Raw genomic sequence first — 27,370 nt, 5'->3', positions numbered from 1 at the left:
GTTATTGACAGTTTTACTGTCTAAAGTGGTTCTGAAACACAGAACCCAGTTCTGTACAATAGTCCCTCAACACAAGAGTGCTGTGATGCTTGATACAGAGAAAATATGCACATTAGATCTATTCTGCACAGGCACTGGGGACAGTGCTGTTGGCCATGGATTCAATGCCAGCGAACCAACAACACATATTAAGTGTGATGTCCCTAAATAGAAACTGTGGTTGTTTGCTGATGTGTTAATAAAACTGCAACTAGAGACTTAGAGGCACCTAATCCTGTGTCTACCCTAGAAGCCACGGTCCGGTGTTTGTGTAACAAGCTCAAATGGGGTGACTTGATAGAACATAGTTATTGTGCATAAGGAGACTTGACTATTGAGTCAAATGCTGCCCCCAAAAACAGTTAAGTGAGGGTGACTATGAGGGTTTATGGAAAAAGTCATTACAGAGGGGCTTCTTTTGAATCAAGTCTTTAAACATATATACAGAAGGTCAATGGATGGTCCTGGATGGCAGATTGTTCAAGGGTGGGGGAACCGTGTGTGAAGAAGGGGAATATGAGAGACCTGACAAGCTGAGCAGCTTAAAGAGCAATGGAGTCAGAGAGCATTAGTCATAAACGAAGCAACAGGCAGGAGCTTTTAGCCACTACAAAGTTTCTCTGCATAGTTTAAGCTATAGTTTTTGTATCAAGGAAATATGCAGCATGTCAGCTGTGAAAATTGGCTCAATATTCATAATCAACTCTATTATGCTCCCGCTGAAGCCTGGCCCATGTTTCCGTAGAAACCCCTAGTTACGCAGTGGGACCCTGGCCAGCCATTGGCAAGAAAACTCAGCACCCTGGAGGCCACTATAGTAATGCCAGAGGGGAAAGTACTACATAATTCCCGGTGAGACCAACGATCTGGGACAGCAAAAGCATTGTTAGCTTGTAGCATATAAGACAGATAGGAGAAAGAGCACTATGGGGGACAGGATGCGGAATCCTTCAGTCTCCCACCATGTCCCCAGCTATGAAAGATCCTGCCTACCAGTAAGTCTGAACCTGTCACTCACTTGACATCCAGTATAATTCAGGGCGCACAAGAGGATGCCACTCTAAAAAAGCTTTCCTCAGCCTGGCAGTGTTGGTGCAGGCCTTTGATCCCAATGCTCAGGAGGCAGAGGCAGGCAGAGAGAGCTCTGTGAGAGTGCCGGGACAGTTGGGGCTACACAGTGAGAACCTGTCTATAAATACATAAAAATTAATTAATTAATTAAAATTAAGAAAAATAAAAAAGCTTTTCTTCCAGAGTTCCAAAGCAACTGATTCATGCCCTCAGATCAACCACCTAAAGCAAGCTTCCCAATTCCCATCTTGTAGAAAAACAATCCAAACGACAGAGCAATCTTTTTTAAGTTCACACAGTTTGTCCCAAGGACCCTTTACCTGAGTCTTGAAGGGGGAGCTCTCCTTGGCCCACCCTTCTGGGTCTTCACTCTGTTCAGTTTGCATAACCCACTCTACTGCAGTGTCTACTTTGTTGCTCTGTGTGAACTGTCCCTGTCCTAGTTGCTGCTGTTGAAGACTAGGTCATCTCTCAGTTTAGCAAGACCCCCAGAAGCTTCTCCTCACATGGTAGATTCCTTCTATTCCAGGTCTATATGGGCAATGTCTTCTTTCCAAACTATTTCCTGTTCTATCTTGTCATGGCCTGGGCTGCCAGATTTTCTGTGTCATCAAAATCCTGGGACAAGTTCTCATTCTGTCATTTTAAAGTTTCTAGCATTTGGTTGGTGTGGTCTCTCACCACAAAAAACCCACCACCCAAGGAGGATGCCCTGAGAGTTGATTGGCTTGAGATAGTAAGGTTCATGGAAACAAGCACATGCCGTGCATGACTACCATCGGAAATGCCATCTGAACTTACCTGCCCCTAATGGACAGTTTAATTTCCCTACAGTCTTTATTATGACAACTTCTGAACTTGTCATTAGCATTACTGATAAAGTTGAAAGACAGTTTTATCTGATTATTGTGTCTCAGGAAACACTTAATTATTAAATTCCATACCAATAATTAGAAAACCCTATTATTTCATAATGGGCTCAGTAATGCTACCAGGTTTTCTTCAGACAGAAACTACCACTTCCAAGTGAGATCTCAAATGTCAAGAAATCTCTCCTCACCAGCATAAGCTGTATTACTGGAGATGGAGTGTGTAAACTAAAAAGTCTTCTCAACTTGGAAAATAATTGCTCCTCAGGTACGAGTGACACCTGGGGCTGATTCATTCATGGCCTTCCCTATGCCTGGCCAAAGTTTAAGATAGATGGAATAAATACAGGAAAAAAGAAGCCAGGATAGAGAGGTGTGTGTGTGTGTGTGTGTGTGTGTGAGAGAGAGAGAGAGAGAGAGAGAGACAGAAAGACAGAGAGAGAGACAGAGAGAGGGACAGAGAGAGAGAGAGAGAGAGGGACAGAGAGAGAGAGAGAGAGCGAGAGAGAGAGAGAGAGAGAGAGAGCGAGAGAGAGAGAGAGAGACAGAGACAGAGACAGAGAGACAGAGAGACAGAGAGAGAGAGAGGTGTTAAGGCTAAGGTCATGGCAAGAAAAAGAAAACTCTAATAGAACCGTAACATAAATTGTCTGCAGATGGACTAACAATAGAGGCTAGGGCATGACAGGGGACCTTGAAAGATTTTTGCAACCCAAGGATCACTTCCAAGTGAGAGAGCCTATTATTATAACTAGGCTGTGTCTGCCCAGACCCTGTTGGAATTCTTGCCAAAACTGACCCCAAAACTCCACTAAGCAAGCAGTTCCTGGTAACCCATCAGAGACAAGCATTGTCAGAGCTTCAGGGAGACTTGGGTAAATTCTCCTTGCGGACTCATATTGGCCTCTGGAAGGGGACAGCGCCTGGGGACACTCTCCCTTAAGCTGCTTGCCTTGTGGGCCCCAGGCTTGCCCTCCTTCTGTTCCCACTATCAAAGACGCTGCTATGTCTGTCAGCATGGGGCCTGGCACACTGTGAAGGTTTAAGATGATATAAATGTTATAATGGTCTTCCCTGGTTGACTGAAAAGAAAAGAGCAGTAGAACTGGGGGGGTCTGCAAGGCACACACACACACACACACACACACACACACACACGCACGCACGCACGCACGCACGCACGCACGCACTACCAACAGGGCCTCTGACTCACAGCCTGTTTGGCACCTCTCTGTCCTCTGGGCTTCCGGAATCTCCCTCTCTTTAATGCACACACAAAGCCTCCATGGTAGATGTTTTAAAACAGTGATCCATAGTTTAAGCTACTTTCCCCTCACACAGGAGAATTTCAGACTTACTGTTTAGAAGACCCTTGCATTTCACTGGGAAGATGTTTTAGGGGATCCCATCCAGTAACTGCAGCCCTTAAGGCTGGGTGTGGGTGACTGGGAGAGACAAGGGAGGTGGGAGAGACAAGCAGGGTTCATAATCCAAAGTAACTTGACAGCAGGGGCTGGGGCTTTGGGTGATCTTGCTTGGGCACTAGTGTCAGTGTAGGATGTCTGTCAGTGGATTGCGATGATGTGTCTTTGGGGGGATCTTTTTGTTTGAAGAGGAAAGATGGGTATGCGGGAATTCAGGCCTCCTAGTGAGTAGCCAGGCAAATGGCCCCAGGCCCAGGGATGGCAGGGTAGCTGTGAGCCAGGAGGTACAGTGCTAGCTCCCAAGACTGGCTAGAAGAAGAGAACTCAGCTGCTGGGTGACAGGATTCCCGGGGCAGGGAGGGGCGGGCCATGGGGCGGGGCGTGGGCGGGGCAGGGCAGGGCGGGGCGGGGCTGGAAGCAGACTCTCGGGCTGCGGCTGCCGCGGGAGAAGCTTGCACAGCGGCGGAGCGGGCGGCTGAGCGCGAGCTAGGCGGCGGCGCGGGGACAGCGGCGGCGGCGGCGGCAGCAGCGACTCCGGTGAGCGTGGTGCGGACGCGGCTGGGGCGCGGCAAGGAGCGCAGCTGGGAACCCGCCGGGAAAGGCGTTGCGGAGGCGAGGGGGCCTCTCGGGCGCGGGGTGCGGTAGACCATGGCCGTCCTCGGCCGGCTCATAGTGCCCTGCAGCCCTGGGCGAGGGAGGGGGCCAGCGCGACCCGCTCTTGAACCTTTCTTCTTGGTTCTGGAGCCAAATGTCTGTACGTCCATTGCTCCCTCTCACTGGGACTCTCTTGATTTTCTTCCCTTAACACACGACTCCCTTCACCCCTCAACCACTCCCACCCCTAAGAACAACCTTCAACCCCAGAGCTATTCTTCAGGAGACCCCAATCTTTTCCCTTCGGGTTCCCCTGCGAGGGTCCCTGCTCCCCGTCTTTCTGCAGCCCCAAGGCGCGGGTGAAACCTGCCCCGGCCCATGCACACCTGAACCCTTCGGCTGCTACCTGCCACAGAAGTGCTTAGCCAGCAGGCAAGCTGCTGCACTTAAGACCTCGCCTCGCTGCCTGCATTCACTCCGCACACACCAGAACTCCGAACTGGAGACTGGAGTCCAGCAGGAGCAGAGTTTTCCAAGCTGGAGCTTCGGGAACAATTTGACCCACTTCCCGAGGCATTGGTCTAGGGCCAGCCACGCTTTTTTGGTAGGCACACCTGTCTTCTTTGCCAGCTGAGGGACTGACAAGAACACCTCTTGTCCAAATGTACCAGCCCATCCCCGAGTCTTCCTCCAAGCTGCTAAACTTTCTGGCCTCTGTCCCAAGGTCCAGGGCCTTTGTCATTTAAATCTGTTAAAGTTCTCACCCTGACCCCCGCCCCTGTGAAGATCCCCAGAATTCTGTCAGCCATCATCCAGTACCGAGAGAGCCACAATTCTGAGTTCTGGGTATGGTTTCATCTCCATGGGTGATTCCCTGCCTGCCCTATAGAGAACCCCAGGCAGTCATAAGGCTCCCACAAGCTTAGTGGTTTCCCTATTAGAAACTTTCCCTGCTCTAGACTGGCCCAGGCCATCTGCACAGTGTTGAGTCCCCAGGGCATGGAAATCTGGGCTGGGACTGTGCAGGGCTAGGACCCATGCTGGGCAGCAAGAGGAGGGTGGTGCCTGGCCAGGCCTCCGCTTGGGAAGACCAGCCTGTTTGGGTGGTTCGCAGTGGGACTGCATTTCACATAGCATCTAGAGGAGTTTGAGGGTTTCATGTCAAGAGAGGAGGCAGAAGAGGGGCTGTTTTCCCTGTTGCCTGTTTCTGACTGTCTTGTGTTGCTATGGTGACACTTTGCCTCTTCCTCCCCCTGACTCTTCTGGGAGCTGGTTTTTATTGGTCTGTTGTCCTGTCTTTTATGGCTCTAATTTCTTCTTTCTACTTGCTCTGAAATAAACAGTCATAAACATGGGCACTGGGCCCAGGCTGGGGGCTGGCAGAACTTCACCTCCTGCAAGCCCCAAGCTCCTGCAAGGAGAGAAAACTGAATGGGGGTGGGGGTGGGCTCTAGGGAGAAGACAGTTGCATCCCAGGTGGGGTGCATAGTTGGTAGCACACTGCTGTGAAGGGGTGCCAAACACTTGTGGCAGCTCACTGGGGTGCTTTCATGTTCAGGACAATGTTCTAGATGAGGGGAACCCCCACCCCCACCTCGAAGATGTGGCAACTAGGCTCAGAACAAGTGAGTTGTTTCCCATGGGCTCCGGCTGCTGTGAACACACACAGTCAGTCCTCAGGTTTGCTAAATGAAGGGATGTCATGGAGCTGATGTGTCTCCTGCCTCCTATTCTGTTGTGTCCCCCTGCTCTGTCTCCTAGAGGACTTCCCGCCCATCAGGAGGTCAATTAGAAAGGGTTCCAGTCCCCTGACCCTGGTTGGGCAGCTGCACCCCTGGGGACACAAGCTGCCTTCCATGCCCTTTGTGCATCCTGAACCCTAAGTGCTGGAGACCCAAGTTGAGAGCAGAGTGAAGCCACTTGTGACTTCCTGTTTTTACTCAGCACTGAGAAGAATTCGGCTTGCTGGTGCTCCCAGAGCCTAGATGCAACCGGATGAGTCAAGGACACAGAGCCACCCCTGAGCGAGGAGTTCCCAGAGAGCTAGCCCGGGCCAGAGTATCACCCACTGTCCCCTGCCAGGGACACTCTGCAGTGGAGCTGCCCCTCCTGTCCTGGCTATTTTTCTCTTCTTTGTGTTCTCTCTGTCTCCTCTTTGTATGGCAATGCTCTGGGCTTGTTCTATCAGGGCATCATGAAGAGACAAGGGCATGCATGGCCTGCCTCGCTGTCAGCTGTTGACCCAGAGGAAGTCAGTTCACTCACATGGACCTCATTCAGTCTTTAAAATAGACTTGATAGCATCTTTATCTTTCCTGCTTTGATATGGCTTCTTCTTTTAGGATGGGAGGGATTAGCCTATCAGGTATGTTTTGAATGAATGGTTGGAGGGCTGAAAGACCTTTAATTCCCCTAGTTTATGTTGGCAGATCTCAGATTAATGAGATGCCTTGAGCCACTATTGACAGGTTGAAGGTTTTAGGATTTTAAGTCATAATCTCACAAGGCTGGTGTCATTTTCTCAACTTACTTTGTGGCGTGTTCATGGAATGCACGCCTTCATTTATACACCTTGAATTTTCATACCAAATGCAGTGTGGGCATCGTGGAGACACTACTCCCATTTCTAAAAAGTATGATCTGGTGGAGGAGGTAGACCTTGGGATAGAGTCTTGTGATGTAGTCAGGGGAGTGTCTTGACATAGGGACAGGTGACATGGGAATCTAGAGGTTAACACCTCATGGTAAGTCAATTGATTCAGGTATCCTGGGCTTTGCGGCTGTAGTACAGCTACTGTCCTCTTGGGAAGCCCTCATTTAGCCTTCATAGAGTAGGATTATTATCAAAGAGAGCCCTCCTTTAGGAGTCAGTCCTGCATGCCTCTGGGAGTTTTGACTCTTTCATAGTAGCTTCAGGTTCATACTTCATCTTGGTTAAAACTCCTGTCTGTGGTGCCACAAGGATCCAAGATTAAGTCTTACAGTGCTTGGAAAGAGGGGAGGACGTTGGAATCAGACATGAGTTGACGTTCCGTCGTGGTGTGCTCTGACTCTGGAGTCCTGCCTCTGACTCGGGAGTCCTGCCTGACCTCACCGAGCCTCCATTTCTTGTGGCAGTAAAACTCTAACACTTACATTTGCCTTCTTTGGGATTAAATGGTCTTACATGTTTATAGGACCTGGCATGGTGCCAATCTCACACTAGACTTGCTGCTATTTAGTTATATTGATTAGAAAAAAGAGTTCTCTTCTTACTGGGCCTCTGGGGCCTCCTAGAATCTCAGGAGATGGCTGTCTGGATTCTGGCCCTTGGAGATCTATTCATTATCTAGGAAAGTTAAAAATTGCCCACCCTCAGACTCCTAGCATTGCTGGTTAATCTGCGAGTTATGTGCCACCAGATAAGCCACGTTCTCCACCACCAGGGCAAGTGCCAGTCTCTAACACTTTTTGAAATGTAAGCAAACTTCCAGAGTTGCAGGAATGCATTTTTATCTAGGAGAATCATCTAAAATAGATGTTTGCTTTAAAAAAAATCCTGGACCTTTCTAACTGCCCCCTTGTTTTTTTTTAAAGTGAGGATATATATGTTTACATATTTGCTTGTCTCTATTGGGGGCAGGGAAGTAGAATCATTTTCATAGTGTTGTCAGCTAGTAAGTGGCAGGGCCAGAATTTAAAACTAAGTCCCACTTACTCTTTGTGCCATGGCATACAATTTTGTCATTTCCTTGGCTGGTATGTCAGTGACCCAAAATAAGTGTGTTTGAAGAATCTGGGTGGATTTTAGTAAGGGTGGAACTAGTCTTGCTGTAACTCAGACCCATAGTAAATATTTAGAAAGTTTATTAGGGTTTTGCTCTCAGTGCCTCATTAACAAGGCTTTCCACAGCTGGCTGCTGGTTCCTTTCTACAAGTGATGAATAGAAGAGGAGTTTGACATGTCTTAGTTAAGAAAGAAGGCTTGATGGAATTCAGAGTAGTTTTGTTAGCACAAGAATGGACTGTTGGTTTGTCATTAAAATAACCCAAGTCATTGGGCAGGCCAGGATTTTACCATTGGACATATGAATGGAAAACATCACAAGTGTTTCCCTGGAGTGTGGAATTAGAGACAGACTACACAACAGAGTTCCGATGGTTGATGGCAGCCTTGTGGACAGGGAGTTTTTCAAAGGCAAAGGTGGTGTGGATTTATCCTGTCAATACAGCTCATGACAGGCAAGATGAGAGTGAGAAGTAGTTTGAGAATTGTTCCCTTGCCCTCTCTGGGTAAGGTAGAAGCTGGCTGTCCCAGCTGACCCAAGTGCTGAAGTCAGGGACCACGTTTCCCAGCAGTCTGCTTACCAGGTCCAGCTGAGCCCTGCAGACAGATGCGTTTCTATTTGTAATTATCTCAGGGCCTGAGTCTGGTGTCTGCTTATTTAATGACTTCACTTTCTAATAAAAATTCTGCATGGCATAGATAATTAGATTTTTAAAATGAAACTGGGAAATAGAGTGCCCCAAAGAGTTTAATTGCAGTTTTATGATGGATCAAGCATAAAAATGGGACCATTCATGCCTATAACAAATGCATACCATGTGGGTCCATGCCCTTTGCCTGCACTGGGTTGAGAGCATACAGATCAGTAGGGTATCATCCCTGCCCTCATACAGCCCACACTCCAAAGGAGAAAGCATCTGCCTAAGCATGGCCAGAGTCATAAAACCATTATCTAGAGGAAGAGGAAAACTGATGCATCAGGTGCCATTCTCCTCTTCCATTTAGGTGTCATCTGAGGGCATGTCAGTTCCCTCTTGAATGCTGAAATCTAAGGGCATGTGCCCAGGAATAACAGCTGGCTTCAGCAATTAGCATCCAGCCCAACTTCCGGGATAAGGGAGGTGGAGCAAGCAAGTCCCTGGGCTTCTGTATTGCTGTCATCCATAGAACAGGAAGGATTTGATAGCTTGAAAGGACTTTTCCACATCTCATCTGATGATCTTTCAAAACCTTTTGGTTTCTTTTACCCAGCGGCCAGTGTAGAAGGGAGACCCGGCAGCCTCGGTGAGCCAGCTTTGTTGAGAGAGAGCTGGGACTGAGGAGAGTCAAGAGTACTCCTCTCAGGCCAAGGAAACCCTGCTCCCTCCAAGGAAGGGAGCCATTTTCTATTGGAGCACTCCCTAAATGATTGAAAGTCAATGCTGATGAGAGCAGAAAGTCAAGGAAGCTCACTGAAGTGGAGCCAAACTAACACGGTATTCTGTAACTTCCATCGAGGTGAGCGGAGAAGAGGCTGGGTCTCACCTACAGTTGTCTTCTGTCGCAAATTAATGCCCTGAAAACATTTTGGGGAAAGGCTCAATCTTTCTAAAAAGTCTAGTCTTTTTAGCTAAATTAAAATTCACATGAGGAGCAATAAACAACATACTTACCCCACATCCTTCTAGTCCTTTCAAGGCCATTGGCAACGTGGTCCACGTAGGAGCAGTGATGCAACTGATTCCAAGTCAGCCAAAGGGGAGAGGCAGCGGACAGGAGCATGATGGGAGAATCAGAAAACAATAAAAATATTAAATCCACAGCATCTGCTCCTTCATATGCAACCAGGGCTTTGACAAGTTGCCCCCCCCCCGTCTTTCTCTTGCATTCTCTGTCTCTGTCTCTGTCTCTGTCTCTGTCTCTCTCTCTCTCTCTCTCACACACATCTTCTGTTGTTGCTTTTGGTACTATGTGGGCAGCAGCACTATTTACGGAGCAATAGAAGATCTTGTTGACAAGGTAGCACCAAGCATTTGATAACCATCTGGGGCAAAGTTCTGAAGAACATGCACAGCAGACATTTACTGGGCCTTGTGGCTGGGGAAGCTGGCATGCAGAGGTTTTTATAGGAACTTCCATAATGTTGCCTCACTAGGAAGACGGCCCCGATGGTGTCTGCTCCTATGTAGATCACCTTTCAGAACCATTTTGTCTCCACCACCCACATTGCAGACAGGAACCACACGTATGTCAGGAATGTGGTACCCATAAGCAAGTGTCTTGGTAAAATACTTACCTCACAAAGATAGCAATTGCATGCTAGCCAGAGGTGCAGCCATACTTTAAAGTTGAACTAAATCAAACCAAGCGTGTGTTGTAAGTGTTTCCCTGTGCCTGACTGATGTCTTGCAGGGTGCCCTTTGCTCAGCCTATTTTGCCAAAGGATACGACCTGATAGTGATGAGCTGAGTTTGAACTCAGTCTTGCTGAGTGGCGGGTCCCTCCCGGTTGCGGCAGGTGCCATGCAATGCATTTTTCATACTCTTCCCTGGGACAGCTGGCAACCCTGGGAATACAATAGAACTATGTTCTCAGCTTACAGAATGACAGAGTCAGATGTGCATGAATACCTCTGCTGTCTTTCTGTATTCTAGTTTGAGCGGGGTATGGATGGAGGGATGGATGGCTAGGAGATATTAGAATAGGAGAGATGTCGAGGAGAAAGTAATGCCATATGCCTGGGAGTCCTTGCACTTCTTCCAAGCAAACAGACGTGATTTGGAATGTTGGCATTTCCCTTGGTCAGAGTCCTTAAGTCTGTGATGTCTTCCAGTTTGTGAATGGTAGTTGATGATGCTTGTGCCTCGTGGATGGTATGAAGGATATGTGGATTAAATATTTATCAGGTTCTCTTTTTGCTCGGGCTTTGAATAGAATTTGTTTGAAAAGTTTTGGCTGTTCCTGTAGGTTCCTCTTTGGTTTTCTGATGCGAGCAGCCACAAAACTCCCCCCACCACAACCTGTCACTGAATCTCCTCTGAAAAGTCCCTTCCTGTGGTTGCATGTCTCTAGCCTGTGAGCCTTCATTCCCTAGCACATACACAAAATAATCTTGTAGTACTGATAAATCCTAAGAAGGAAAGCCGAGAATCTGGGCACATTTTACTATCTCTCTCTTTGCTTATTTCCTTATTTCTCAAACATGCCCCACCCCCGTGTGTTGAGATTTCAAACCCATGCTCTTGAATGCCTTCACATATAATAAATAGGGTCAAAAGCAAATTTTTCTGACATATCTGCACCCTCTTATTGTTGAGTCCAAAAATCTAAAAAACTCTGAAGGTAGAAAAAAATTTCCTCTTTTTTTTTTTTTTTTTTTTTTTTGGTTTTTCAAGACAGGCTTCCCTGTATTGTTTTGGAGGCTGTCCTGGAACTCGCTCTGTAGACCAGGCTGGCCTCGAACTCACAGAGATCCTCCTGCCTCTGCCTCCCTAGTGCTGGGATTAAAGGCGTGTGCCACCAGCGCCCGACTGCATCACTCTTTTGGAAGTAAAAGCTAGCCCAGTTTTACGTGACACTCTGTAACTCTTAGTGGTCTCACTTGGGATAAATGAGAATATTTAGCAGAAAGATGAGTGTGTCGGACCCTCCTCGAGGTACACACAGTAGGTAGTTGTGTACTGTGTTCCTTTCTGAAGTATGCAGAACTTGGAATTTAGATGCACATCTGGTCTGAGAAAAGCATTTTGGTGAGGACCGGTGGGCTTCTATTGCAAAATGCCTACAGGAGATTACAGTATAGGATTAGGAAACCATAGCCACAAGTCCACCTCTGGAGAAAGTGTGGTGTGCTGGTTAGGTTTTTGGCATCTTGACACAAGCTAGTGTCATATGGGAAGAGGGTCCTCTAGGAATAGAGAACCTCCATTGAGAAAATGCCTCCATCAGATGGACAGGTAGGCAGTTCTGTAGGGCATTTTCTTCATGAATGATTGACGTAGGAAGGACTACTCACTGTGCATGGTGCTACCCCAGGGCTGGTGGTCCTGGTGGTATAAGGAAGCAGGTTAAGCAATCTAGTAAGCAGTGTTCCTCTGGTTTCTGCTTCAGTTCCTGACTCCAGGTTCTTGCCTTGAGTTCCTGCCCCTGACTTTCCTCAATGATTGGCTATGATTGGGGCATGTAGGCCAAGTAAATCCTTTCCTCCCCATGTTGCTTTAGGTCATAGTATTTATCACCACAATAGAAAGCAAGTTAGAACAGAGAGAATGTGCACATCATTCATTTTGCTCTAGCCAAAAGCATCAGCGACCACTTCCATATTTTCCCACTTTAAATAATTAGAAATGCATTATGTGAACATTATTGCTAGGAGTAAAAGAGTAATAACAATTTGTTCCAACATGGCTTCCGAAAGTTTCAAAAGGACAAGGTAGTTTTCAAGCAGAACTTTCTTAGAAGTAAAAATAAATTGGAATTTTGTTGTTGCTTTTAGCCAAGTGTGGCATTAGGGGAAGACAGAGGGGACTTTTTCAGTCTGACTCATCATTTTAGCCTTGTAAGGAGGAACCAGGCTCGAAGGGGGAGCATGAGGAAGTGAGAAGCCCCAAGCCAAGCGTGAGAAGATCTTGGCTCTCACTTTGGGCTTGCTCTTGACTTACTGAGTGACCTTGGCCTTGTTACTTCCCTTCTCTGCCTCCTAGAAACCAAGTTTAAGTAAATGCCCTTTATCTCCTTGAGCCTGGATGTGGAGGCCAGGGTCCCAAAGGACAGGAAGAGGGGCGCACTAACCGCCTGCCTGTTGCCTCCTGCGGCCTCCATTCAGGACACAAGAAGGCCTCTCGCGTGTTGTCTCAGTATCTTCTGGAACTTTCCTTTCCTTTACTTTCCACAGTGATCTTTCCTTGCCTTTCTGATGCAGTTTATCCCCAGAACCTTCACTGTCATTCTTAGGGACAGTACCATCAAGAACTTGCTGGTTGGTGGACCAAGAAGACCGTGACTGTGGTCCCAATGTGGCTTTGTCATGATTGTCTGGCTTTCTATAATAACAAGTTAAGAACACACTGGACATTATGGTGCCAAAGAGGGCTGGAACAGTTCTCTGTTTGGGAGTGGAGGACCAGGGCTAGGTCTGCTCAAGAAAATGAAAGATGCAGAGTCTATTCTTATAGTCCACATCTGTGTGTGGACCAGGTACTTGAGTAGGGGCATTTAGGCAAAGAAATTGTATAACCAGTGTTCCAGGCAATCCCTCAACCCTCCCCCCTCTGTCTTTTGACTTTATGCTTAGCGTATATCATAATTCTGACTTTTGCCCTGTTGAAAGTTGAAACTTATTCCAGGATCCATGAGGTGTGACAAGTTGTAGTTCTTCATTCTTTGGGGATCACTCCTGATCAGCTGTAGTAGACTCTCCCTCAGCAGGAACTGTGATCTGGGGCTTCAATGTAAGGGGTAGTTTCCATGGTACAGAAATGGCAGTAGGGTCTGGATTCTTCAAAGCCTTTGACTGGTACAGACTAATGGGATCTCGGAGGGACTATGAATACGGCCCGTTTCAGAGTGTTGGACTTTATGTGTTACAGAAGCCTGTATGTGTATGTGTGTTACTTGTATACAGGTTTATTTATTGTTTACTTATTTAGTGTGTGAGCTATGTGTGTTACTTGTATACAAGTTTATTTATTGTTTACTTATTTACTATGTGGGTATATGTTTCTCACTTACATACAAGCTTACTTATTTAGTGTGTGTGTGTGAGAGAGAGAGAGAGAGAGAGAGAGAGAGAGAGAGAGAGAGAGAGAGAGAGAGAAATGTGTGCATGTGCCTACCATGACACTTGGGTGATGGAGTTGAAAGGAGAGCCTGTGGGAATTGGTTCTCTCCCTCCACCACATGGCTTACAGGGATCAAATGTGGGCCACTGGGCTGGGCAGCAAGAACCTTACCCCACTGAGCCTGCTGTGCTCATACAATGTGGTAGACTGTGGAAGGTGGGTAAGAATGTAGTAAGTGTGTGTTTGAGAGTAGGCCAAATGTGTAGATGAACTGTGATTGTATGGATGCTCTGTTAGGAGTGCAATGAGCGAGTGTGTGCAGGCAATGGGTGTGCACCCCATGTTATGGGTGTGTGAATGGGTGAGAGATGAGAATATGGATATACTGCATGGATGTGTGTGCTGGATGTGAACATAGGAGAGCATGCTGGGGGGGGTGTGGAGTGCACACGTTGGGGGCATGTGTGTGTTTGTTTATTCAGATCTAGGGCAGTGCTGCTCCAGGCAGGGTCTGCCTGGGTTTTAGAGGCATGGCTTTGACTTACGAAGGGAACTGACTTCTCAAGTGCTCCTGCAGCTGCAGCTGAGTGACCATCTGGGACCTTTCAGGTACCAGTGACCACAGAAAGAGGCAAACTAAGTGGCAGAATGCAGCTAAGTCAAGCCTCCTGGGAGTTTCTAATGCTTCTGCTAAAGAGCCAGACCCTTGTAAAAATTCATTCGAAATGTGCCTTTTAAAAATTCAAAACATTTGAGTGTGGCTTTAAAAAATAAAGAATCTTGGACACAGGTTTTAAAAGAATAGGGAACTAAGGATATACTCCATTTTGCTTGACACAGACCACTGGGAGAAGTGGGAAAGGAAGGGAAGGGAACCGAGGCATGCAGAGTAGAAACTGTTGAGCTGTCTCTGCCCTGCCGAGCTCCGGCTTGCTCCTGTCCCTGCCTCCTGCATGTTCTCACAGGTCAAAGCAACAGGGGAGGGGGTGGAGAGCAGAGTCTGTGGACTAGCTGTAAAAGAGAGGGAACAGAGCAAAGATAAACCCTAGCTACACAATTCTGTTCGCTGAGCTGGTGCGCATTAGGGAGGGGCTGCAGGCAGAGAAAAGCCTGTATGGTTACTGACCTGGGGTACGGAGCCTGGTTCTGCAGCTGGTCTCGCCCCGCCTCAGGAGGTCCACTTACTTCCCTTTGTGAGCCTCAGTTCTTCCACCTCTAATGAGAGAGTTTGATATAGTGTCTCTTGAAGCTGGACCAGGAGACAGGCCTGCCCTTGCCCACCAGTCCCAGAGGCTCCTGAGATGGGGGTGGGGGTGGGGGAGCAGATTTGTCTTTAGCCTGAAGTTATTCTTGTGGAGAGCCTCTTTGTACAGGATAGAAATTGGGTTTCCCACTGAACTGGAATGTAGAGATGATTGTGAACATAGCAGTATGTATACCACACTATGTGCCTATCTCCTGTTTGCTTCTTACTTTAACCCACTGTGTGCTGGAGCCCTCTCCTCCCCTTCCCTCCCTCTCTCCTTCCCTCCCCTTCCTTCCCTCACTGTACTTTCTGAGACTCTAGTAAGGTAGTAAGTTTTATAAGTTTATCTGTTAACCTCAGATTCAGCCACTATCTTAATTGACCCATATACATTAAAATAACTATGGTGGGCTCACTGTAATGTGTGAATTATTTTTCTTTCTAACTAATAATAATTTTCAGGTTACCTAGACCGAAGGTGGCCCCTAAGTTCTTAAGGAATCTTAAATCTCCTCTTGTATTAATTAAAATAAGTTATGATCTTCAGCAAGCATTAGCTCTTAATGGGTGTTAATTGTCTTGCTGGCAGTCTTTTGTATATCCTTCTCAGGCACATCTTTATTCCCCCTTTAAGAATCAAGGCCCCGAACCTAAGAATGCTTTTCTGAAATATCCTGAAGATATAGGACCCAAAGTGGGCAGCATGATTGGGGTACAATCTGTGTGTCTCTGAAAATTGTCTGCATTGCCATACCACACAATTCACAATGGTTCTAGGTCACAGATTTTTTTTTCAGCAAAAGAAAATCCCATTTTCTATCCACGACTAGTCCCTTGTCCCATTTTCTATCCACGACTAGTCCCTTAAGCTTCAGAAAAATACAACCGCAGCTTGATTTTCTTTGCCTTTTTCCCAAATGGAATTTCATGGTTCCCCCTACCTTAATGTATGTAAATTTCATGCAAATAGTATCTTCTGTTAGCCATGTGCTTCCAAAGTGCCAGACGCTGCTCTGGAAACTTTCACATGTGTCAAGTAATGGGAGAAGATGCTGGGTGCTCATTATATAGAGAGCAAAGCTTAGATGCAGAGTGTTGCACTTACTTCAGATGCAGAGTGTTGCACTTACTTCAGATGCAGAGTGTTGCACTTACTTCAGATGCAGAGTGTTGTTGCACTTACTTTCAGGAAGGTGAATCCAATAGAAAATACTTGGCTTGTTTTATGCAGGAGCCATTTACAGACCACAGTTCAGAGAATATTTGACATTTGCTCTGGCCTAGAATGCAGGCATCCTTATTAAAGTCTGGGATCAGGTCCTGATGACTCTTCAGTTCCCAAATTCACTGTACTGGGCTTTCCCGGCTTCTTTCTGTGGCAAAACTGAGGCCCCAATGTGGAGAAAGGCATGCTTCCCTTTGGCTTTTTCCATGCTTCATCAGTCCACATAGTGGTTGACAATTTTTTTTTTAGCCAAAACTCCTTGTTTTTTAGTTTTATGGCTAATCATAGACTTGCATATATTTTTCATTAGCTCCATATTACAGAATAAAAGATGGAATATAATTTGTCCCAAATCACACAGGAGTTGTATCCTCTTTCCAAGGTACTGTCTTTACTTCAACAGATCCTTAGGGATTCACTTCTTATAGACCTTGCTTCTGGAAACCTTCCCATTCCCACCATATTCATCCATCCTTCTATCTATCCACTTGTTTAATAGATCCCAAAACAGGTACTTTTCTGGGGATTAAGCTGTGAACCAGACAGATGCAACTCCCTGGCTTCGCGGATAACTCTATTCTGATGGGGAAAGATGGACCATGACTATGGTGATATATTATGTATGATGTATTAAAGCTTGCCTGAGGATTCAGAAGCAAAGTCATCCACAAGCTATAGAGCTCAGGAGGTGGTGGCATACACCTTTAATCCCAGGACTCAGGAGATAAAGGCGGATGGATCTCTGTTAGTTCAAGGCCACCCAGGAACACATTCGAGTGAATTGGTCTAAAAGAGAATTAGAGTTCACACCTTTTATCCCAGGTCTCATGAGAGGTATTTAAGATAGGAACAGGGTCTCAGAGCTGCCATTCACTCCACACTAAAAATAGGAGGGCATGCAGTCTCAGGAGTCTCCAGCCACACTGAGGAGAGCATAGCAGTCTGGGATTGCAGTCTGAGGTTTGATGGAGCCAGGATCGCTTTTGAGCCTGAGCTGGAGGTGAGAGCTAGCAGCCAGCTGCTTTGCTCTTCTGAACTTTAGCTTGAAGCTTGAAGCACAATATCTGTCTCTGGGTCATTTATTCATCATGCTGCACATGACACATAAGCAAATAAAACAGGGTAGTAAACTGCATGAAGAAAAGGAAAGCCGAGGTAGGTGTAGACCAGTGGTTCTCGACGTTTCTGATTCCGCGACCCTTTAAGACAGTTCCTCATGTTGTGGTGACCCCAACCATAAAATTATTTTTATAACTATAATCTTGCTACTGTTATGAATCGTAATATAAATATCTGTGCTTTCTGACTGTCTTAGGTGACCCCTGTGAAAGGGTCATTCGGACCCGGGGGGAGCGGAGGTCACAGCCCACAAGTTGAGAAATGCTGGTATAGAGGGTGGGGCTTGGCTGGGAGGAAGTCTAATCACTATTTTGAGCAAGATGATCAGGGAAGGTCTCACCAGAAGGTGGGGACTGTGTGAAGACCTGAAGGAAGTGAGAAAATGAACCTCAAGTGGCGGGTCATGGGAAACCATTGTCAATGTTGAGCCTCGGCAAATGCCAAAGCAGTGTCCCTGACCTGAAGGTAACCAACCAACCACAGCTGAGTGAGCACCGTGGGTTTCAGGCAGTGAGGTTGTCAGCCAACCAACCTGTGATTTTAGTACCTCCCGACTCCCTCTGACCAAGAACATAGACTTCATATTTATCGTCTCTGCTTCACTGGCATGTCTGACACTAGACTATGCGCCCAGAGGGCGAGCCTGGGCTGGTTTGTAATCACATCTCTAGCACACTGTGGAGGCCTGGGGCACCAGGAGAGTTCGGCTTTTGTGAACACCTCTGCTTCGTTCTTTTTTCAAAGCCAAAAGTCCTAGTTAAAGATGATTTGAACCATGGGAGCATTGGTGTGCTGGCTCCACACCCCACTTGGCTAGAGTTTTGCTAAAAAAAAAAAAAAAAAGCCATCATCAAGCAGGATTGCTGTAGAATGAATGAGGTGCTGCCAGGAAAGCCTGAAAATAGTGGAGGGGAGGGTGTTACCTGGAGTCCTGAGGATGAGGAGGAGCCCCCCAGGGATTAGCAGCACAGGAGGTCCCTGCTGGGGACAGAGCTAGACAGGGAAAGCTCTCCAGATACCCTAAAGTGTGATAGGATTTCATCCAGGACTCCCATTCACCATTGATGTGACTCAGAGGGTAGCAGGGGAAACCTTCAAGGAAGTCAAGAGTCTTCTCTGTTGGTGGGACCCTTCTCCCAGAGCAGAGCGCTAGTATGCAGAGGCCTGAGCTGATTCTTGGGTAGGAGGCAACACGGAGATTGCAGGTGAGCTAAAGGGGAGAGAAGAGGGCTATGAGGAACATCTTGATGGTTAAGGGGACCTCTAACGCTGCCTCTTCCGCCTTCTCGTGCCTCCCAATCTGAGGCCTGTATCCTTGGGGTAGAAAGCTGTCCCTAGCGACTTTTGCCAATGTGAGCCAGTTAGAAGATAGTGATGAGTTGAAATTGGAGAGGACATCATGAAGTTCTGGGGAGGCCATTATGGTGTCTTTTTTTTACAAGGGAATGAGCTTGGAGCTTCAACCAAAGTGTGTGTGTGTGTGTGTGTGTGTGTGTGTGTGTGTGTGTGTGTGTGTGCATGAACGTACATGTTTGTGTATCAGTTATTACATTGCTGGGACGTAGGCAAGTGAGGAAAGGTTCCTTTGGGCTCATGTTGCAGTCTGTCACAGGGGGAAATGGCACAACTCAGCTCATGGTGGCAGTGAGAGCGCATGAGGGAGGCATCACACGAGTTATCCATATACCCAAGGACTTGTCTCCAGTGACCCATCTTCTCCAAATGGGCCATAACTTCCACAGTTTCCCTCACCTCCCAAGTAGTACCATCTGCTGGAGACAAAGCTTTTGAGACACAACTGTGTGTGGGGCATACTTCAGAGTCAAATTACAACAGTGTGTATGCCACGGGTGTAGGATGAAAGCGTATTCACTCGTGCATGCTAGGGAGAAAGCAATTCTTTTTTAACAGGTGGAAGGTTGGCTTAAGTAAAATGTAAAGGGAAAAGGCAAAGAGTTTTTCTTTTTCTAGTTAAATAACTATCTCTGAGAGATGAACAGACTGCACATGAACCTTAAAGAGCCTGGGGGGGGTGGGTGTTGCTGGAGAAATGGCTCCGTGGTTAGAAGCATGCACTACTCTTGCTCAGGATCCAGACTTGTTTCCTAGCAAGCACATTGGATGCCTCACAACTGCCTGATGCTTCAAACCCAGGGGGTCTAGTGTCTTCTGTAGTTCTCTGCAGTCAGTTACACACACCTCCCCAACAGATACAGACATGGACACACCTGCACACACATACAGGCACACCTGAACACACTCAGACACACCTGCACACACACAGACCACCTACACACAGGCACACCTGTGCACACTCACATGGACACACACACAGCCTCATTCATACATACCTCTCTCTCTGTCTTTCTCGCTCTGTCTGTCTGTCTGTCTCTCTCTCTGTCTCTCTCTGTCTCTGTCTCTCTGTCTTTCTGTCTGTCTCTCTGTCTATCTCTCTGTCTGTCTCTCTCTGTCTCTCTGTCTTTCTCTCTCTCTGTCTCTCTGTCTCTCTCTCTGTTTCTGTCTCTCTCTGTCTGTCTCTCTGTCTCTGTCTCTGTCTCTCCCTGTCTCTGTCTCTCTCTCTGTTTCTCTCTCTGTCTCTGTCTCTCTCTGTGTCTCTCTCTGTCTCTGTCTCTCTGTCTCTGTCTCTCTCTCTATCTGTCTCTGTCTCTTTCTGTCTGTCTCTCTCTGTCTGTCTCTCTCTGTCTCTCTGTCTCTGTTTCTGTCTCTGTCTCTCTCTCTCTCACACACACACACAAACACACACACACACACACTAAACAAAATAGATCTTGAAGAAGCCTGTGTAGGTTGCATAAGCCCTGGCCCCAGAGAGACTGAATTCTTCTGGACTCCAACATTTGTGATGAATATTTTTGATTCTCTGATTCAAACACACCTTTCAAGTTTCTGAAGTGAAGATGTTAAACAAAACAAAAAACCAACAAGAGAATACTTGTGGTACCTGATATTAAAGAAGGCAAAGGTAATTTTGTGCCTGCCAGTGATGTTCCATGGACTTTCCTGCCCTCATCCCCCACTGGGGTTGGTCCTGCTCCCCTCCCTCTCTAGGGAATTTTACAGTAACAAGCAAGCCCTGACACAGATTAAAGTCCTGCCCAGATTGTAGTATGTGACTCACATGCCTAGAAGGGCCTCTGTTCACCATGTGATGCCTGGGTTCAGATGAAGTCGCTAACATTTGTTCCCATCTCAATTTGTGTCAACTTTGCTCCTCTTGGTATGTCTCCAGCCGCCTGTTCGGGCTTTCTTCCAGCCTTCAGAGCTACTTCTCCTGATTTATATTCCGATTTGGTCTCCGTAGTTCAATGTAATGCTTTAATCACACACACACACACACACACACACACACACACACACACACACACACACAGGCACACTTAGCTGACTACCAGGAGGTGACTGTTGATTGTTTTTTTTTTTTTTTTAGTTGCTATTACAGTGATGGGGGGCGGGGGAAGCTCGGCGGAGGCTGGCCTGGTATTGCATGGAAACATCAGCTGTGGGCAGCGGGGGCGGGTGGTGTCAAATGGTTAGCCTGGGTTAGCATTGGAAACCAGCTATGTGAATTGTGGTGGGAAACCGCATGCGAGGTGCCAGTGCCCCTAGAAATGTCTGCTGAGAGGCAAGCTTGCTAGCAGAGAGCTGAGCTGCTGCAGAACACCTGCCCTGTCTACCAGCAGGCTGGACTGGACTGGGAAGCCTGGGGTCAGGGTGAAGTGTGTCTAATCTGGTGACCAAGCTGACTCACTCACCCCTGTTGAATGGATTGGTTTTTTTAATTGAAAGTAAAAGGGAAAGGAGAGTTAAAAATACCGTGAGTTTCGAATCAACAACAGGAACGAGAAGGTCGCCTTAGTCACTGGAGTGAGACAGGGCCTGTGAATGTCTGTCCTGAATGAGTACCTCCTTGAAGAGACATGGAGGTCAGTGCTCGCCGTGTCCGCCTGAAATCACACACACTCGGTTACGGTTCCCCATTCTCATTCCAGGCATGTGGTGGGCATTCTGGGAATTTTTGTCAGGGAGTTTAGACCACTCCCCATCCTGAGCTCAGGGAGAGTTCCCAGGGCCTCAGAGGAGCAACCACCCCTTCATCCGGCCCCTCGGTGTGACCACATGGCGCCATTCAGCATTGCGGGTGAGAGCTGAGGAGATGGCCCATCTTGTTTAATGCGATTAGTAGCTATGCACTTTGACTCTGGTGTCTTTAGTTGCAGGCTTCTTAGTCTCTTGCTAGATCACCTGATGCTGGGAAATATCCCAAAGACCAATAAAAACTTTATGGTTTGCTGGAGGTTTAATTATCTGCGGTTTGTATGGGTTTTACTTCACACAGGTAGGATAGTCTTCTCATTGGCTATTAAAATGCACATGGATTTGTTTATCCTGCTTTTAGATCCTTCCTGTTTGATTTATCTTCTGTTCAGGCTTTGCCTTACTGTATCTCGGGTCTTAGGGACCTTACTCCTAGAATGGTTCTCTTACCTGTTCCATTATAACAGTTGTAAACACAAAATGATCTGGGAAAATGTAGTTGTATCAGTCAGTTTTGCTGAGGCAAGAAATAAAATCCTATCCCAGTAGTTTATAGCAGCAAGTATCCCCCCTTATGGCACATTTCAGAGGCTGTGAGTGGGCTTCTACAGCTCTTCCTACATGTCCTGTTATAACCGGGACTGGGGCTGAGGGACCAGATGCTTTTTGGAATATGTCGGGCTCAGGCATGGAGAAGAGGGTGAGAAAAGCATCATAAACTTGAGAAGCCTGCAGAGTCCTCTGCTGGGACGCAGCATTCTCTGTGCTGCTCAAATTCCATTTGCTAAACAAGGCAAATGACCGAGTGTCCTATAATGTTGATGCCCTTCCATGGAAGAGTTGGCGCTACATCCAAGTCACATGGCAGCCAGTATAAGCTGTGTGCTCTTTTGGAGTCGGGAAAATAGTATAGACTAACCCCAATATGGGAAACTTGCTATATAATATGTGACCAGGATGTTCCTTAGCAAGCCACTATTTAATGACATCCAAGGAAAGGAGTGTAGCCTGATGTCAGTATTTTTTGAGGGAAATATCTAGATTATTGAAGCTCTGTGATGGAGGAGACTGTATTATTTACCCTTACATCTTATGAGCCAGCCTTGCACTCTGCCAGGTAAATAATAGGTGGTCAGTATATCCAAGTTGTTCTGAATAAATCCATGAGATCACAGCTGCTTCAGTATTCTGGAAATCCAGGGAAATCAAACACAGTAGGTCCTCTATAGCTACAGATTCACCGTCTGCAGATCCTACTTGCCGCAAGTGTAAAACTTTTGAAAATAGATTGCATTCTGGCCGTTGTATTCCACATCAGTGTGGCCGTTAGGCCTAGAGGGTTACAGTACTTAAGGCGCACTTCTGTTTTTCTTTGTCATTATTTCCTAAGCAATGAATTATACAGTGGCTTATATAGCATTTACATTGTATTAGGTATTATAAGGGGGATTTAAAGTAATAGAAAACATATGTGTAAGTTATATATAAGTATTAAGCTGTTTTGTAGAAGGATTTGAACATCTGTGAATTTGGGTGTCTGGGGAAAACACATCCCCAGTAGATGCTGAAATATGACTATATAATTATGCTGTGGCAATCTACTTGTGATTAGAAAATTTGATAGGGCATGTATGTCAGCTGCATGATAGAAAGATACACATGTTTATCGACTTATTCCTTAAATTAAGGGGTAATCCAATTTCTGATGCATTTTGCCCTGTGCTAGAATTCATCAGTGCTGTAAACTTAACTCAATGTCTCAGCATCTCAATGACCAATGTCCTTAGCAGGGACAGCAGTCACATAGCACTTTTGACCATTGTTGCATCTTCCTTAGGGGCTGTCCCAGATGCTATGATTCTTCCTACTTCTTTACTGTAGCAGTTATATCCCGTCTTTATGGAGTACTGGGGTGACCTCCTGAATTTGTAGAAAAGAAAACCCATGTACCAAGGCTGTGAGCAGAAGGAAATGTCCTACTATAGGTATCTTGACAGCTCTCCCTCCTGGGTAGCCTTTTTCCATATGGATACACTACCTTTGATAATTCCACCCTCCCTTAAGGCCCTGAGAACATTCCTGAATCTGAATTGCTCCATTATTAATTTCTGTGGAATGGGAATAGAAAAATAGCCTTGCCTATAGCTATTTTGTGTTGTGAGGTCTTAACGAGGTGATACATGCAAAGTGTTTGGAGCCTTGACATTTGGGGTGGGGTGTGGGGTGAGGTGTATTGTGCTGGCTTCTTGGTTGGGCAGAATTTCTAGGTAGTTTCAGTTTGGTTCCTGTGTTCTTGGGTGTGGTTTATAGGAATTTCCTACAATCAGGATCATCTGGAGCACAAAAGACATTCACAGAGACCTTATCTCTCTTTGTCATGACCTCTGGATTGTGTCTCTTGTGACTGGCCTGGGTCAGTAGTCTACAGAGGTGCAGGACTCTAACACCAAGTGCAACTCAGGAACCATGTTGTGTCAAGAACCGTCACAGGAGACAAAACACAGAAAACTTAACTGTGTAGACAAATGGTCAGCATCCTAAGACTGTCCCCATGCTGGAAGCACCTTCCCACATCCTCTGAGGTGGTGGCACTCTGTCCATCTATTTCTCTCTAAGGTCTTAACTAACACACATCTTGAGAGGCCAGTGTGACTTGCGGCATGAACTTGAGAACAAAGGAATGTCACTCCTCTGTCTGTGCTGTCACAGACATTCTAGTACATTTAGTTGAAGTTATTTTATCCTGAGCATCTAGGGATTGCAAAACTCAAATTCATCGTCTCATCTTTTGTTTACCAGGATTAATAGATATCAGCAAGACCAAAAGAATGCCCATTTTAATCGGTGTGCTCCTTCCCTCTCCAAAAGGAAAAACAGAAAAGAAACTGGTATGTGTGTGTTTTAGCAATAAGAAAGAAACTATAGGCCTTATTTGCACATCAGTTGTTTTTAACTTCTGCTAACATTAGTAAGGATACACTCACTGCCCTGCTCCGAAGATATGCAATATGCTGAGAGTCCTACATTGTTACTCTTGATTTTCATAATAATCTTGGGAATTAATCTCATTACCATTAGTGTCCCCATTTTGTGGAAGATGGAAAAGGAACTCATATCTGTGCATATATGGCCCAGGTCATACAACTAGTAACTAGAGGGTACAGGATTTGAACCCTTAGTGCTGAGTGTGTCCAATCCATAGTGCATGTTCATGTCTTTGTATAGGTCAGTGGTCAGTGGCCTGATGTCCTCTGAATGGTACTGAGGAAATTCATCTGCCCCAGCTGCACAGGCCAATATGACTGAGAAGTTACGTTGACAAACTCTCTGTAATATAGCTTGAGGACATTGTCAGGAAAGTCTTGGTGACCAGGAGAGGCCCACTATAGATTCCCCCTCCCCTTTCCCAGCTATCTGTTGGTATATAGAACAAGGGCTGCTCTAGCATGGCATCCAATGGGTGGCTTCTTTCTAAGGACACCTTATTATCTTTTATGCACAGCTGAATGTCTACCCCTGATGTTCCTGAGTGCGTTTAGTTCCACTGGGACTGTGATGCTGGGCCTAGTTCAGCCAGGCATTTATCTTCTTGTTCAGTGAACAAGTACTTATTGGATGCATACTATGTTACTGGCATCTCAAGTAAAGTAAAACTCCTGACCTAGCATCTATTTGTCTGTGTGTCTGTCTGTCCATCTATCCCAATGTCTGCATTGTGTTAGGCAGTGAGAGGTGCAGTGGAAAAATATAAGGACAACAGAGGTAGGAGTGAAAAGCATTTACAGGTTATTCAAGGACGACGATTTGATGACTGGACACATGAACGAAGTTGGCCAGATTGAACCACATGAATATCTCAATGGAACGTATAGAGCATTCATAAATGAAGGAAGAGAAGTTAGAGAGACCTCCCCCATCTAAGGAGAATGTGGTCTGTAAATCCAAAGAGCTGCAGAAAAGGACGGAGTTTCTGAGACAGAATTAATACAATCACCAGAGGTCATGGGCAAGATGGAGGCTACAACCCATGTGGAGACCCTCATAGAATGTGTATTGGACAAGAAGAAAGAAAACCAACACAGAGGACCCTGGATGCTCAGCTCTGGGCTGGTCCAGTCCTTTTCAATCATTTTCCAAAAGAATCTGCTATAGGCAGTATGTCTGAGAAAGCAGGATTGTCATGCTTGTTTGTCATCAGATAGCTCACCAATGACAAAGCCAGGGTGTAGACAGCCTTGAGCCTTAGAGAATAGTCTAGATCTACATCAAACTTACAAAACATACTTTCAGAAGGAAGAGTGCAGCCAATGTAGCTTCATTGCTTTTAAAAAAAATACAAGCACAATCTCTGTTACTTGGTATATATATTTTATCTAGATCTAGAGATAGTTGTAAATATAGAGATTAAATAGACGGTAGCTAAATAAACAGGTGATGGATGATGATGACAGACAGAATAAGCGACAAAGTGAATGAGAGAGAGGGGACAGACTCTTAAGGAACTAACTCACACAGTTAGAAGCTCCAAGATTCACAGTTGGCACACTGGAGAGCCAAGAGAGCTGATGGTCTGGCTCTGGCCTGGGTCTGCAAGACTGAGAACCAGGAGAGCTCACAGTGTCATTTCCAGTTCTAGTCCAAGTCCAAATGCATTAGCCTCATGTCCTAGTTTAAAGGCAGAGTGCTTGCTACATGATGTTCTACTCCGGCTTTCAGTAAATTGCAAGAGGCACACCCATTTGGGGGAGGCCAATTTGTTTTACTTCATCTATGGATTCAAAGATCTCTCTCTCCTCTCTCTGTCTCTCTGTCTCTGTCTCTGTCTCTCTCTCTCTCACACACAGACACACAATATAATGATGTTTAATCACTATATGGGCATCCCTGTGGCCCAGGCAAGTTGATATCTACAATTAGCCATGATGAAAAGCATTTTAAAAAGTATAAGAGGATTAAAGATAGCAGTAATAAGCTTCATCGTTTTCCTGGAACTGCTTTGACTGTGCAGGGAGGCCTGAACTTGTTTGCTCCACAGCCCCATGAACTCCTAGTACTGACTGGCTCCTCTAGATTCCTAAGATTCTTCATTTGGCCTATGTGAGCATGCGCCATTTTCAAGGCAACACTCAAGCTGGAGCCAAGACCTCTGATTCCAAACAGCACACCTATGCACACAACTGGGACACTTCTTTGCTTACCTTAACAAATGTTTATGGGATAACTATGCAAACCAGGAAAGGGTGAAATTGGTCCATTTGGAGGCTTCCAAATGCCAAACCTAAGTCATTTGTAATTTTTGTGGTTATGAAATTGCTGGCAAAAAAAAGTGGAAGAATTCTGGTTCTCATGGATCAGTTCTGTCTGCCTGCCACCTCCCCTGGAATGCCTGCAAGTTCGATTGAAATATGACTTTCAGATGAAAAAATGTGATCACACTCCAAGTCTTATTTCTCCCTTGGATTTCTACTACGCTGAAAAATAATAATTAATCCTTTTTCATTTTAATGCTAATTGCTTTGCTGGGTAAATCTTTACGAGCTCTTCCTAATGAGCTACTGATCTCTAAGAAGCTGAGTTGTGCTACTGTGTGTGTGTGTATGTGAGCATTTTCGCACCCTCATGCCTGCATGTGCGTGTACAATATGCACATCCTGCTTTGTTTTTCTGCTCTACTTTCTTCTTATTTCCCATAGCAATAATTGACCCCCTTCCATATTAAAGACCCCCCAAAGGTAGAAGAGAGTGTACACAGTGATGCCGGAATCTTCTTCCATGTGATTATCTATGTGTGGCCTCTAAGGAAGTTGCTTCTGGAGCCCAGTTAATTCTTGACTTTAATCAGAGCCCAAAAGCCCCTAATCATGCTTCTGAACTTGGTAATGGCAAGCTTTTTTACAAACATCTGGGAAGAAAGCATAGCCGGGGAAGCTTTTGATGGACAGCAGTAGTTAAGCACAGCGGCCGTTGGACAGCTGCCTCTGGAACATGGTGTGCTTTGGCTCCCAGAAGACATAACAGGGACAGTTCACAGGAGAAATGGTCATCTGAGGCCAGGACATGGGCTCTGTTTCAGAAGGTCTTAAAAATCCTTCTGTCAAAATAATTAATTAATTAATTTTAAAAAGTCCTTCTGTCAGTGAAGACAGATTCTTCAATGACCCATTCCACTGCAGGAGCAGACCTTGGGTTAGGGACTTTATAG

At 46.1% G+C, this 27,370-nt stretch overlaps 1 protein-coding gene across 1 annotated transcript in view; it reads left to right on the top strand.

The window, feature by feature from the left end:
- Positions 1 to 3,864: 3,864 nt before the first annotated feature.
- Cyria (CYFIP related Rac1 interactor A) overlaps positions 3,865 to 27,370 on the top strand; it is a 105,451-nt gene continuing 81,945 nt past the window's right edge. The window contains exon 1 of the mRNA XM_040730720.1: positions 3,865 to 3,940. The gene's annotated coding sequence lies outside the window, so the exon portion shown is untranslated. The remainder of the gene's footprint in view (positions 3,941 to 27,370) is intronic.

The sequence above is a fragment of the Mesocricetus auratus genome, unplaced genomic scaffold (assembly GCF_017639785.1).
Source record: "Mesocricetus auratus isolate SY011 unplaced genomic scaffold, BCM_Maur_2.0 Super-Scaffold_100024, whole genome shotgun sequence".
Taxonomy (NCBI): domain Eukaryota; kingdom Metazoa; phylum Chordata; class Mammalia; order Rodentia; family Cricetidae; genus Mesocricetus; species Mesocricetus auratus.
This window is presented reverse-complemented; position numbering and strand designations above follow the sequence as displayed.